The 12,311-nt window shown below is 31.3% G+C and overlaps 2 long non-coding RNA genes across 3 annotated transcripts; both read left to right on the forward strand.

Annotated features, from left to right (window-relative positions):
* The first annotated feature begins 1,089 nt into the window (after positions 1-1,089).
* On the forward strand, positions 1,090-4,656 carry LOC112017808 (uncharacterized). The gene is made up of 3 exons (XR_002883523.2): positions 1,090-1,348; positions 3,808-3,871; positions 4,361-4,656. It is a non-coding gene; the product is annotated as an uncharacterized LOC112017808 (long non-coding RNA).
* Positions 4,657-6,459: 1,803 nt separating this feature from the next.
* On the forward strand, positions 6,460-9,011 carry LOC136070734 (uncharacterized). Of its 2 annotated transcripts, none has more exons than XR_010631968.1 (3): positions 6,460-7,220; positions 8,163-8,226; positions 8,716-9,011. It is a non-coding gene; the product is annotated as an uncharacterized LOC136070734 (long non-coding RNA). The 2 variants fall into 2 exon arrangements; XR_010631970.1 differs by having other exon boundaries at positions 6,461-7,220; positions 8,168-8,226.
* The last annotated feature ends 3,300 nt before the right edge of the window (positions 9,012-12,311 follow it).

Consider the following 12,311-nt stretch of genomic DNA (forward strand, 5'->3'; position numbering starts at 1 on the left):
TTTCAAGATCTTAAAATTTTACCTTTCAACATGTTATCCTGAGTGCAAAGTCCACACAGATGCTATTATATGTTTATATCGATTCCATTGAAGATTATATCTATTCCATTGAAACTTCAAGTGACTTTAGGTCTGGATGCTACTCTTATTTTATTTTTTTTTTGTATGTGGATCTCACATTTATGCCTCAAATTTTTTATCATTCATTCTTTTTTGTCATTTATTTAGTTCATCAATTTATTGAGATTTATAGATATTTAATTTTGAAAATTATTTATAAAAGGGTTGTACGAAACCAAACATGCATAAAGGCTTTTCCCCATTTTTATGGAGTAAAAAATGTTGCTGATACCCATTCGACATGGCAAAAATTTCTTAAAATTATAAATGTTGGTAGGATTGTAGAGGGAAGAAGATAGAATTTAAGGTGAAGAAAACTTCTATATGAACATTAGAATTTATGTAGATAACTTCTATATGAGCATTAAAATTTTATTAGATTGGAAAAAAAAAATACACTTTAATTATTAGGACTCTAAATGATATATTGGTATTAATAATGTTTAATATTTAATTTATAGTAGTTTTGTGGAATGCAAGTGGATTTTTTTTTTTTTTTTTTACTAAAGCATGTGAAGATCTCATATTTAATATTATCTCAAGCAACTTCCCTTCGCACGTAAGGTTATCATAAATCAAACTCTTTAATCAAGCATTTACTATAAATAAATATATATTTTTTCTAAGTTATGAGAAATTAAGAATTTTACTTCACTTAAAATTAGATTAGCAAGAGTTTTAGGTAACATTTATTTTGATTGTTCTGATTATATATCATTATTTGATGTTTTAATATGTAAAATTTATATATTACAAACTATGTTTATACAAAAGTGACTTTATATATGTATATATGTCATAATATTAATGAGTTTTTATCATGTGACTTACTAATTATTATTATGATTTTAATTATATATATATATATGTATAAAATCGAAATTTTTGAAGGCTCCACAATTTTTCACCCCAGCATTACTTAAATTAAAAAAAAATAACACTTCTTGTATAACTAAAACCCCAAAAAAAAAAAAAAAAAAACATAAACGCAAAATCAGAGAAGACCTGCCTTCTCCTTCCTCCAATACGCAAACCACGTTCTGCCGTTCCCCCACACGCAAATCGCAGCTCAACGGCTCCACCTTCAGTCCAAAACGCAGGCCACCATCAGTCCTTCTCTCCCACAACTCAATGGCTCCACCTTCTCCGGCACCACCCTTCTCCAGCTCTATATTTGTCGGCGTCTGTTTTTTTTTTTCAGACCAGATTCTCTCCGTAAACATTACCGGTAAGTTTTTTTTTTTTTTTTCTATAATTTTGGTTGTTAAATATGATTTAGGGTTTCGTTTGGGAGTGTTTCTTTTGAATGATTAGTTTAGATTGATGGGTTTGGAGCTGTAGTGGGTTTTATTAATTTCAATCATTGGCATTTGGTTGTTAAATATGATTTAGGGTTTCGTTTGGGAGTGTTTCTTTTGAATGATTAGTTTAGATTGATGGGTTTGGAGCCGTAGTGAGTTTTATTAATTTCAATTATTGGCAGCAAGAAAATCCATCTGGGATTTTAGAGTTGTTATTCTGTTTCATTGACAATAATTTTGTAATGTTTTGTGTAACGAGTTTTGCACCCAAAAAAAGGTGATGGTCCTTTTATTAGACGAGCATCCTTGGCATGCCCTTGATGTTTTTGTGAGTCATTTGTTTGTGTGTGGATTTAATTTAAGTTTCTGGGTTTATATATACAAATGCAAGTATATTAATTTAGTTATTGGAGCAGCATGCCCTTGATGTTTTTGTGAGTCATTTGTTTGTGTGTGGATTTAATTTAAGTTTTTGGGTTTATATACAAATGCAAGTATATTAATTTAGTTATTGAATAATTAACTTTCTGCTGTAGATTATTGAATGATTTGTGGTTAATTATATATACTTGGTGACAGTATTCAGTTTTGATCTTAGCCTCCCAATCCTATAGGTTTTGCTTTCATGTGTTTCAGTTTCATGGCTTTTTTTTTCTTTTTTTCTTTTTTTTTTTTCTTTTTTTGCCTATCTGGGATTTATGGTTTCATGATCGGGCTATATTTTATACTACCTCATCTATTGAAGTGAATGTGACAGTGGTTTTGGGTTTTGAAGGTTTTCTGTTTTACTATGATATGGATATTAGCAAAAGATTTTTAAGTTTATTTTGAGAGTGATGTTATGATTAGCTCAAAAACCCTTTAATGTTTGTCCAGCCCTAAATTTATATGTGGGTTATGCATTGTTCCCATTGTGAATGATTAATTTCATTAAATGTCTTTCTTATACTTGGAGGTTTTTGAAATTAAAAAAATTAACAGTTTGGAGAGTTAACCCTTTTTTTTTTACTTGAATGAATTGAGAGCAGATTTCAATGTGATAGTTATAATAATACACTATTTGATGTGCAATATACATTTTTTGGCAAAAATGTTGTTGCGTTGGGGGGTTGCCGTTCTTCATTACAAGGAGTTTTAAAATCTGTTATCTAGCTTTCATGATGTTGAATAATAATTGGTATTTGGTAGTTGATTTTATGCTTTGAATTTCTGATTTGTTAATGCCCTATTTTTTTAAAAAAAAATGTTTAGTTTTGTTTTTTCTTTTCTATTTTTTTGTAAATCTTGATGAGTTTTTGTAATTGAAACCCTCATTGGAGAATGTTATTCGTGCTGTTCATTTTGTTTTCTTTTTAAGGAAGATAGATGCAAATAAGATGCTTAGTGAAGTGCAAAACAGGAATTCTAGGAAGACCTCCATGGACAGTGAGCATATGTGAAATAGGTGAGGCCCTATCACTGTTGGTGGGGCATCACACCATCACTATAAATATATATAAATAAAGGGCGTTTGGTAAATTTAGCTATTGTTTAAATACTTTGAACCAGATTCTCATGTTGTAGTTGCTTTATGGTTAGAATTAGCAGATACATATGTTTGATTGTTAGATATTCCTTTTTTTTTTTTAGTAAACAATTTCCACACCATGCTGTTGTTGATTAGTCATAAATTTAATTAAGCTATTTGTATGTTAGTTATATTTTCATGTTCTATGGTTCCATTAGATGCTTTGTACTTTGGAGATATGTTTGCATATGAAAGAAGGCAATTCTACCAAATTACTCTCAGTTCTTGGTTTGCACAACTTTTTGTCTTCCTCACTCATTTTTAAGGGTTTTAATCATTCAATATAATGTTGTGAAATAAATATCTTTGTTCTTTAAATTTAAGGTAGTTGTGAATTTCCAATTTCTTCATAATGATAATATTCGACATCATTTTCACTGTCCTAACATACGTACGGTTCTATTTTTTGGGTCAATTTCAAAGAAATAAAAACTAATTGTTTACCCCGTGCATGTTTTATGTTTAGTTTAATTATTATTTCATCTCAAGTTTCCTATTGTTTTTACTACTTCTTTATCTAATTTTTATGGGTATGTAAAATTTGTACTTTATCAAAGAATCATGCTATTTCTTTTTTTAAATAAATTTGATAAGAATCTTCTTTAAGAGCAGCATCTAGATTTTTGAGGGGTTTTGTTTGATTCTTTGTTTGGTTGCAAACCCCAGCTTCTTTTCCAATGTCCTCCTTCTGCAACCTTGGCTTTGCTATTTATCTACAACTTTTATTTGTTAGTTTGTATTTTAAATTTTGGTATAACTATGGAAGCTAAGATTCATTCCTACTACTGACTTTTATTTTCTGCTTTCTGCCATGCACAGTGAAGGACTGAACCTATAAAGTTTAGAAGCTGTCTACAAATTCCAGAAATAGCAAATTGAAAAGGTAGAGCTATGTTATTTTTTCTTCCATATCTATTTTTGAAGCATATTTTGAGAGACTTCACTGTGATCCAAGCTGACTTTCAAATGAAAATTTGCTAGAGCACACATCAAGGAATTTAGGATTTTGAACAAATATTGAGTCAAGATCTGTAACAATACACTTATTTTTTATTTGTTCCTTTTAAATGTTGTTACACAATATAATTATATATTGATTGTTGCATCATTATTATGTGATAAAAGTCTTTCCATGTATCATTTGGCTGCCACATCTATAAAACCCTAAAACTTAATACCACATGCAGAACATGTATAAACTTCAACATCAATAATGTGCCAGCAGTGATTAAAGCTTGCAAGGTGTTCCATAATTATTATGAAGTTTGCAAAAACCTTGGTAAAATTGTTGATGTTTGTTTAGGTTTTGTGCAAATGTGATTTTTACTTGATACCACTTGCTGAAACCTTACTTCAAATTGTTGATGTATAGGATTAAAATAAAAGAGGAGCATAATTGGGTCAAAACTATCCGATGGAATGACCTCATGAGGACTGCCTTTGTTATTGCAGTGGTTCATCTTGAATTGGCTTGAGTTTTCACTTTTTATTTTATTTTTCAAATATTATTAAAACTATTATAGTTCATGTAAAATTTAAAAGTTTTAATGTATAAATTATACTTTCATAAGATTTTCCCGTGCATCGCACGGTTTAGCGACTAGTTTTTATGGAATACTTATTCCATTTGCTCTAATTATGTCACCAAATTGCCACTTTTTTTTTTTTTTAATTTATTCAATATTGTGTGTGATTAACTTATTAAAGTGGTAATTAATAAACTTGGCTTAATAAAGTGGTAATTTGGCACAACCGGGGTCTAAATTTGTCCCATTAGAACCTAACAAGATTATTTAGAAAAATTCTAGGTTTTTTGATAATATAAAAATAAGAAGAGATTGGTTAATCAAATACTCTGTTTATTTCTTATATGTTTGTTTAGATGTAACAAAAATTAAAGCAAAAGTTGACTGAAAAGACACATTGGACACAACTTTAATAGTTTAAAGACTTAATGAAACATTTGAAAAAACAGAACCACTTTGAAACTTGAAATAAGGGTTATAGGCTACATGTGTAATTAATTAATTTTTAATAGTTTAATGACTAAGTATCTGTTTGGTAGGTAGATTTGTGTTTTTATTTTCAAAACAGTGTGAAAACAGTTTTCAAAAAATTGAATTTGAAACTAGTTTTTAGAGAAAATTTTTTGCATTGTACATATTTAGCTCCCACTTTTAAGGACAATTTTCAAAATACTAAACAAAAAATAATATGTGTGGAAGACCATTTTATATTCTTGAGAAAATTTTATTTTTGAGACAAAAATTAGCTTGTATATTACATATTAAAATACCAATGGATTACCTTAAAAAAAATTATAAAAGATATTTATACAAAAATCAACTCCAACGGGTTCAACACACCTAATGGTGCTCTCTCTCTTCCTCTCGTCTAGTGCAAATTTGTTGTTTTCAAATTTTTATGATAATTATGGGGACCCAAGGACCAAAGATGGGAAGCACCATTGTAGCCTTCAAATGTTCCTTTTGAAGGAGCATCCACGGCCCGAGGAGTGAGGTGGTCCGAGGAGAGAATGGGAGGTGACGGAGTGTCCTTGGGGGATATAATGGGTGAAGGTGGGTGCCTCAGGTGATAAACGAGATCTTTGTGGGAAGTTTCTTGTAAAGCCTCACTTGTTCCTCCACATTAAATGGTTGGCAATAGCTTTATTAGTTGCATTGATAAGGAAGCAAACTGAATAGTGGATCCACAGCTCAGCAGCTCCTTCTACCACCTTCACCAGAAGTCTAATGGGACAAGTGTCCTAAGGAGATTTGGGAAAATTGAAAATGGAGGGCTAGGATGCAAGATGCCATGGAGTATATAAAGGAAATAAACTCTCAGATAAAGGGATCCAGCTAGAATTAAGAAAGAGGAATCATAGTTAGAACTAAGAGAGAGAGTGAACACTATTTGTAACAACCAAGAACATTGTCCTCAGGCAAACTTGTAAAGATCCATTCATTTATTTTAATCTTAGGCCTTTGGTCCTTCTTTCTCTATCTGTCCTCAGGCGAAGCCCAAACTTTTTCATCCCACTCTCTATACAAGTATCTATTGATTTGGGTCGGGTTTAGGAATTCCCATATCACTATTTTCAGTGGGCCTGGGCTACTAGATTTGGTGCCCTTACAATAATAATAAGCTCCCATCTAGTGCAAATTTATTTACAACTATATCATTAAAAAATATTGTTTTTAAAATCCTATTTTCAACAATGAAATAAGGAAAAATTTTTCTAAAAACTATATTTAGAGAAAACTAACAAAACAATAGATTTAAATGTGAGACCTACTATTTTGGGTTTTCAAAAAAAAAAAAAAAGTAATTAAATATAGCTACCAAACAAGCCCTAAAATGAGAACCACTTTAACACATGATATTAGAGTTAAGGACTAAATGTGTTACTTTTTTTTTTTTTTTTTTTTTNTTTTTTTTTCTTTTTTTCTTTTTTTTTTTTCTTTTTTTGCCTATCTGGGATTTATGGTTTCATGATCGGGCTATATTTTATACTACCTCATCTATTGAAGTGAATGTGACAGTGGTTTTGGGTTTTGAAGGTTTTCTGTTTTACTATGATATGGATATTAGCAAAAGATTTTTAAGTTTATTTTGAGAGTGATGTTATGATTAGCTCAAAAACCCTTTAATGTTTGTCCAGCCCTAAATTTATATGTGGGTTATGCATTGTTCCCATTGTGAATGATTAATTTCATTAAATGTCTTTCTTATACTTGGAGGTTTTTGAAATTAAAAAAATTAACAGTTTGGAGAGTTAACCCTTTTTTTTTTACTTGAATGAATTGAGAGCAGATTTCAATGTGATAGTTATAATAATACACTATTTGATGTGCAATATACATTTTTTGGCAAAAATGTTGTTGCGTTGGGGGGTTGCCGTTCTTCATTACAAGGAGTTTTAAAATCTGTTATCTAGCTTTCATGATGTTGAATAATAATTGGTATTTGGTAGTTGATTTTATGCTTTGAATTTCTGATTTGTTAATGCCCTATTTTTTTAAAAAAAAATGTTTAGTTTTGTTTTTTCTTTTCTATTTTTTTGTAAATCTTGATGAGTTTTTGTAATTGAAACCCTCATTGGAGAATGTTATTCGTGCTGTTCATTTTGTTTTCTTTTTAAGGAAGATAGATGCAAATAAGATGCTTAGTGAAGTGCAAAACAGGAATTCTAGGAAGACCTCCATGGACAGTGAGCATATGTGAAATAGGTGAGGCCCTATCACTGTTGGTGGGGCATCACACCATCACTATAAATATATATAAATAAAGGGCGTTTGGTAAATTTAGCTATTGTTTAAATACTTTGAACCAGATTCTCATGTTGTAGTTGCTTTATGGTTAGAATTAGCAGATACATATGTTTGATTGTTAGATATTCCTTTTTTTTTTTTAGTAAACAATTTCCACACCATGCTGTTGTTGATTAGTCATAAATTTAATTAAGCTATTTGTATGTTAGTTATATTTTCATGTTCTATGGTTCCATTAGATGCTTTGTACTTTGGAGATATGTTTGCATATGAAAGAAGGCAATTCTACCAAATTACTCTCAGTTCTTGGTTTGCACAACTTTTTGTCTTCCTCACTCATTTTTAAGGGTTTTAATCATTCAATATAATGTTGTGAAATAAATATCTTTGTTCTTTAAATTTAAGGTAGTTGTGAATTTCCAATTTCTTCATAATGATAATATTCGACATCATTTTCACTGTCCTAACATACGTACGGTTCTATTTTTTGGGTCAATTTCAAAGAAATAAAAACTAATTGTTTACCCCGTGCATGTTTTATGTTTAGTTTAATTATTATTTCATCTCAAGTTTCCTATTGTTTTTACTACTTCTTTATCTAATTTTTATGGGTATGTAAAATTTGTACTTTATCAAAGAATCATGCTATTTCTTTTTTTAAATAAATTTGATAAGAATCTTCTTTAAGAGCAGCATCTAGATTTTTGAGGGGTTTTGTTTGATTCTTTGTTTGGTTGCAAACCCCAGCTTCTTTTCCAATGTCCTCCTTCTGCAACCTTGGCTTTGCTATTTATCTACAACTTTTATTTGTTAGTTTGTATTTTAAATTTTGGTATAACTATGGAAGCTAAGATTCATTCCTACTACTGACTTTTATTTTCTGCTTTCTGCCATGCACAGTGAAGGACTGAACCTATAAAGTTTAGAAGCTGTCTACAAATTCCAGAAATAGCAAATTGAAAAGGTAGAGCTATGTTATTTTTTCTTCCATATCTATTTTTGAAGCATATTTTGAGAGACTTCACTGTGATCCAAGCTGACTTTCAAATGAAAATTTGCTAGAGCACACATCAAGGAATTTAGGATTTTGAACAAATATTGAGTCAAGATCTGTAACAATACACTTATTTTTTATTTGTTCCTTTTAAATGTTGTTACACAATATAATTATATATTGATTGTTGCATCATTATTATGTGATAAAAGTCTTTCCATGTATCATTTGGCTGCCACATCTATAAAACCCTAAAACTTAATACCACATGCAGAACATGTATAAACTTCAACATCAATAATGTGCCAGCAGTGATTAAAGCTTGCAAGGTGTTCCATAATTATTATGAAGTTTGCAAAAACCTTGGTAAAATTGTTGATGTTTGTTTAGGTTTTGTGCAAATGTGATTTTTACTTGATACCACTTGCTGAAACCTTACTTCAAATTGTTGATGTATAGGATTAAAATAAAAGAGGAGCATAATTGGGTCAAAACTATCCGATGGAATGACCTCATGAGGACTGCCTTTGTTATTGCAGTGGTTCATCTTGAATTGGCTTGAGTTTTCACTTTTTATTTTATTTTTCAAATATTATTAAAACTATTATAGTTCATGTAAAATTTAAAAGTTTTAATGTATAAATTATACTTTCATAAGATTTTCCCGTGCATCGCACGGTTTAGCGACTAGTTTTTATGGAATACTTATTCCATTTGCTCTAATTATGTCACCAAATTGCCACTTTTTTTTTTTTTTAATTTATTCAATATTGTGTGTGATTAACTTATTAAAGTGGTAATTAATAAACTTGGCTTAATAAAGTGGTAATTTGGCACAACCGGGGTCTAAATTTGTCCCATTAGAACCTAACAAGATTATTTAGAAAAATTCTAGGTTTTTTGATAATATAAAAATAAGAAGAGATTGGTTAATCAAATACTCTGTTTATTTCTTATATGTTTGTTTAGATGTAACAAAAATTAAAGCAAAAGTTGACTGAAAAGACACATTGGACACAACTTTAATAGTTTAAAGACTTAATGAAACATTTGAAAAAACAGAACCACTTTGAAACTTGAAATAAGGGTTATAGGCTACATGTGTAATTAATTAATTTTTAATAGTTTAATGACTAAGTATCTGTTTGGTAGGTAGATTTGTGTTTTTATTTTCAAAACAGTGTGAAAACAGTTTTCAAAAAATTGAATTTGAAACTAGTTTTTAGAGAAAATTTTTGCATTGTACATATTTAGCTCCCACTTTTAAGGACAATTTTCAAAATACTAAACAAAAAATAATATGTGTGGAAGACCATTTTATATTCTTGAGAAAATTTTATTTTTGAGACAAAAATTAGCTTGTATATTACATATTAAAATACCAATGGATTACCTTAAAAAAAATTATAAAAGATATTTATACAAAAATCAACTCCAACGGGTTCAACACACCTAATGGTGCTCTCTCTCTTCCTCTCGTCTAGTGCAAATTTGTTGTTTTCAAATTTTTATGATAATTATGGGGACCCAAGGACCAAAGATGGGAAGCACCATTGTAGCCTTCAAATGTTCCTTTTGAAGGAGCATCCACGGCCCGAGGAGTGAGGTGGTCCGAGGAGAGAATGGGAGGTGACGGAGTGTCCTTGGGGATATAATGGGTGAAGGTGGGTGCCTCAGGTGATAAACGAGATCTTTGTGGGAAGTTTCTTGTAAAGCCTCACTTGTTCCTCCACATTAAATGGTTGGCAATAGCTTTATTAGTTGCATTGATAAGGAAGCAAACTGAATAGTGGATCCACAGCTCAGCAGCTCCTTCTACCACCTTCACCAGAAGTCTAATGGGACAAGTGTCCTAAGGAGATTTGGGAAAATTGAAAATGGAGGGCTAGGATGCAAGATGCCATGGAGTATATAAAGGAAATAAACTCTCAGATAAAGGGATCCAGCTAGAATTAAGAAAGAGGAATCATAGTTAGAACTAAGAGAGAGAGTGAACACTATTTGTAACAACCAAGAACATTGTCCTCAGGCAAACTTGTAAAGATCCATTCATTTATTTTAATCTTAGGCCTTTGGTCCTTCTTTCTCTATCTGTCCTCAGGCGAAGCCCAAACTTTTTCATCCCACTCTCTATACAAGTATCTATTGATTTGGGTCGGGTTTAGGAATTCCCATATCACTATTTTCAGTGGGCCTGGGCTACTAGATTTGGTGCCCTTACAATAATAATAAGCTCCCATCTAGTGCAAATTTATTTACAACTATATCATAAAAAATATTGTTTTTAAAATCCTATTTTCAACAATGAAATAAGGAAAAATTTTTCTAAAAACTATATTTAGAGAAACTAACAAAACAATAGATTTAAATGTGAGACCTACTATTTTGGGTTTTCAAAAAAAAAAAAAAGTAATTAAATATAGCTACCAAACAAGCCCTAAAATGAGAACCACTTAACACATGATATTAGAGTTAAGGACTAAATGTGTTACTTTTTTTTTTTTTTTTTTTTTGGGGCAAAAATACAATTTACGTATGGTTGATAATTTTGTATAAAATCATTTTTGTCATTTAAGTTTGAAGTTAGTCCTTTTAGTCAGCTACTTTACCCAAAAATCACTAAAATGACTAACTTTATAAGCCTAAAATTATTTTTGAGTAAAATTATCGGACCAAAATAGCCATTTTTAACTTAAAGTACTTGGGTTAAAGTTACTTAACTAAAATGTCTAAGTTTACATTTAAAGGAGCAAATTGCATTTTTTAAATATAGTTAATGGGTGTAAATTGCATTTTTCTCAATTGCTTCTTTGTCAAAATGGGAGGCTTGGCTATGGTTGGGGTGTTCTAGATGATTACGGTTGCATGTTATTGAAAATGGCAGTGTGCTCTTTAATCAAGTGGAAACCATGAGGCAGGGAGAAATCAAAAAAGGCTAATATTAATTAGGTAATGAAATTAGAAAGTAATAGCATTAGCGATGATGTTTTTAAGGACGAGTGAGGTGTCATGTGATTGCAACAAGTAGAATCCATCAGCCAAGAGGAAGGAGAAATACTAGAAAAAGCTGAGAGAGAAGAGGAATAAGATGCATTACCAACTATACGAATGACATTAGCGATGATGGTTTTAAGATCATCTGTGGACATGGTGAAAGTGCGTCCTAAAGACTTAGACCGTGAGAGACGGGAGCCATTGGCTGGACATTCTCAGTGTTAACAATAGTAGCAACAGAAATAAAATAGCTAATTTGTTGCGATGATAGCAGGTCTCAATATTGTGGTCAAATGTTTGCAAAAATTGCAAAAAAGGTTTGCTGGATTGTCGATGACGATTATTGCAACAAGAAGAAAATATGTCTTTATTCTTCATTTAGAAGTAACATATGCAAAAATTGACTGTAAAAATGAAATCTACGAGAAAAATTGGATAGGAGTACCTGGACTACAAAAGTCAACTTTGGCAAAAAGTCAATGGTCAAAATCAACGATCAAAGGTGACGGCAACGGTCAATTAAGGCAGTCAAAAGTCAATGGTGATGATGTCAGCGGCTAATGGGAGCTGACATAAGCAAATGATGTTAGCGGCTGATAGGAGCTGACATCAGCTAGGGCTGGTGTGGCAGGCTGACGTGACAGTGATAACGTTGAGATGACGTTAGCAGGTAACCCAGCGACGCGTGGATCAACTTGTTGAATTTGTGGGCAGTGCGTGAGGGTGCGTGGAGCCTCCGATGACGGTTAGGTTTCCACTAGCTAGTAGATCGACAGAGGACGATCTCAGTGGTACCTGCAAAAGGACAATTGGGGCAAGGATCACAGCGGCAACAATATGGCAGTGGTCTTGAGACTTTGAACGGCGATGGTTGCAGGTCCAAAACTAGAGACGATGACTAAGATGCGTCAGAGGTTTAACGACAAATGGCTGTAGCAACAGTTGTAACAACGGAAGCAATTGTGAGTTTGGAATAATAGCAATGAGAGACAAGACTGTGAAGTAAAAGTTTTTTTTTTTTTTGAGAAGGTCTGTGAAGTAAAAGTTAGAGCAATAACTCT

Source organism: Quercus suber, unplaced genomic scaffold (assembly GCF_002906115.3).
Source record: "Quercus suber isolate HL8 unplaced genomic scaffold, Cork oak 2.0 scaffold_14, whole genome shotgun sequence".
NCBI lineage: Eukaryota > Viridiplantae > Streptophyta > Magnoliopsida > Fagales > Fagaceae > Quercus > Quercus suber.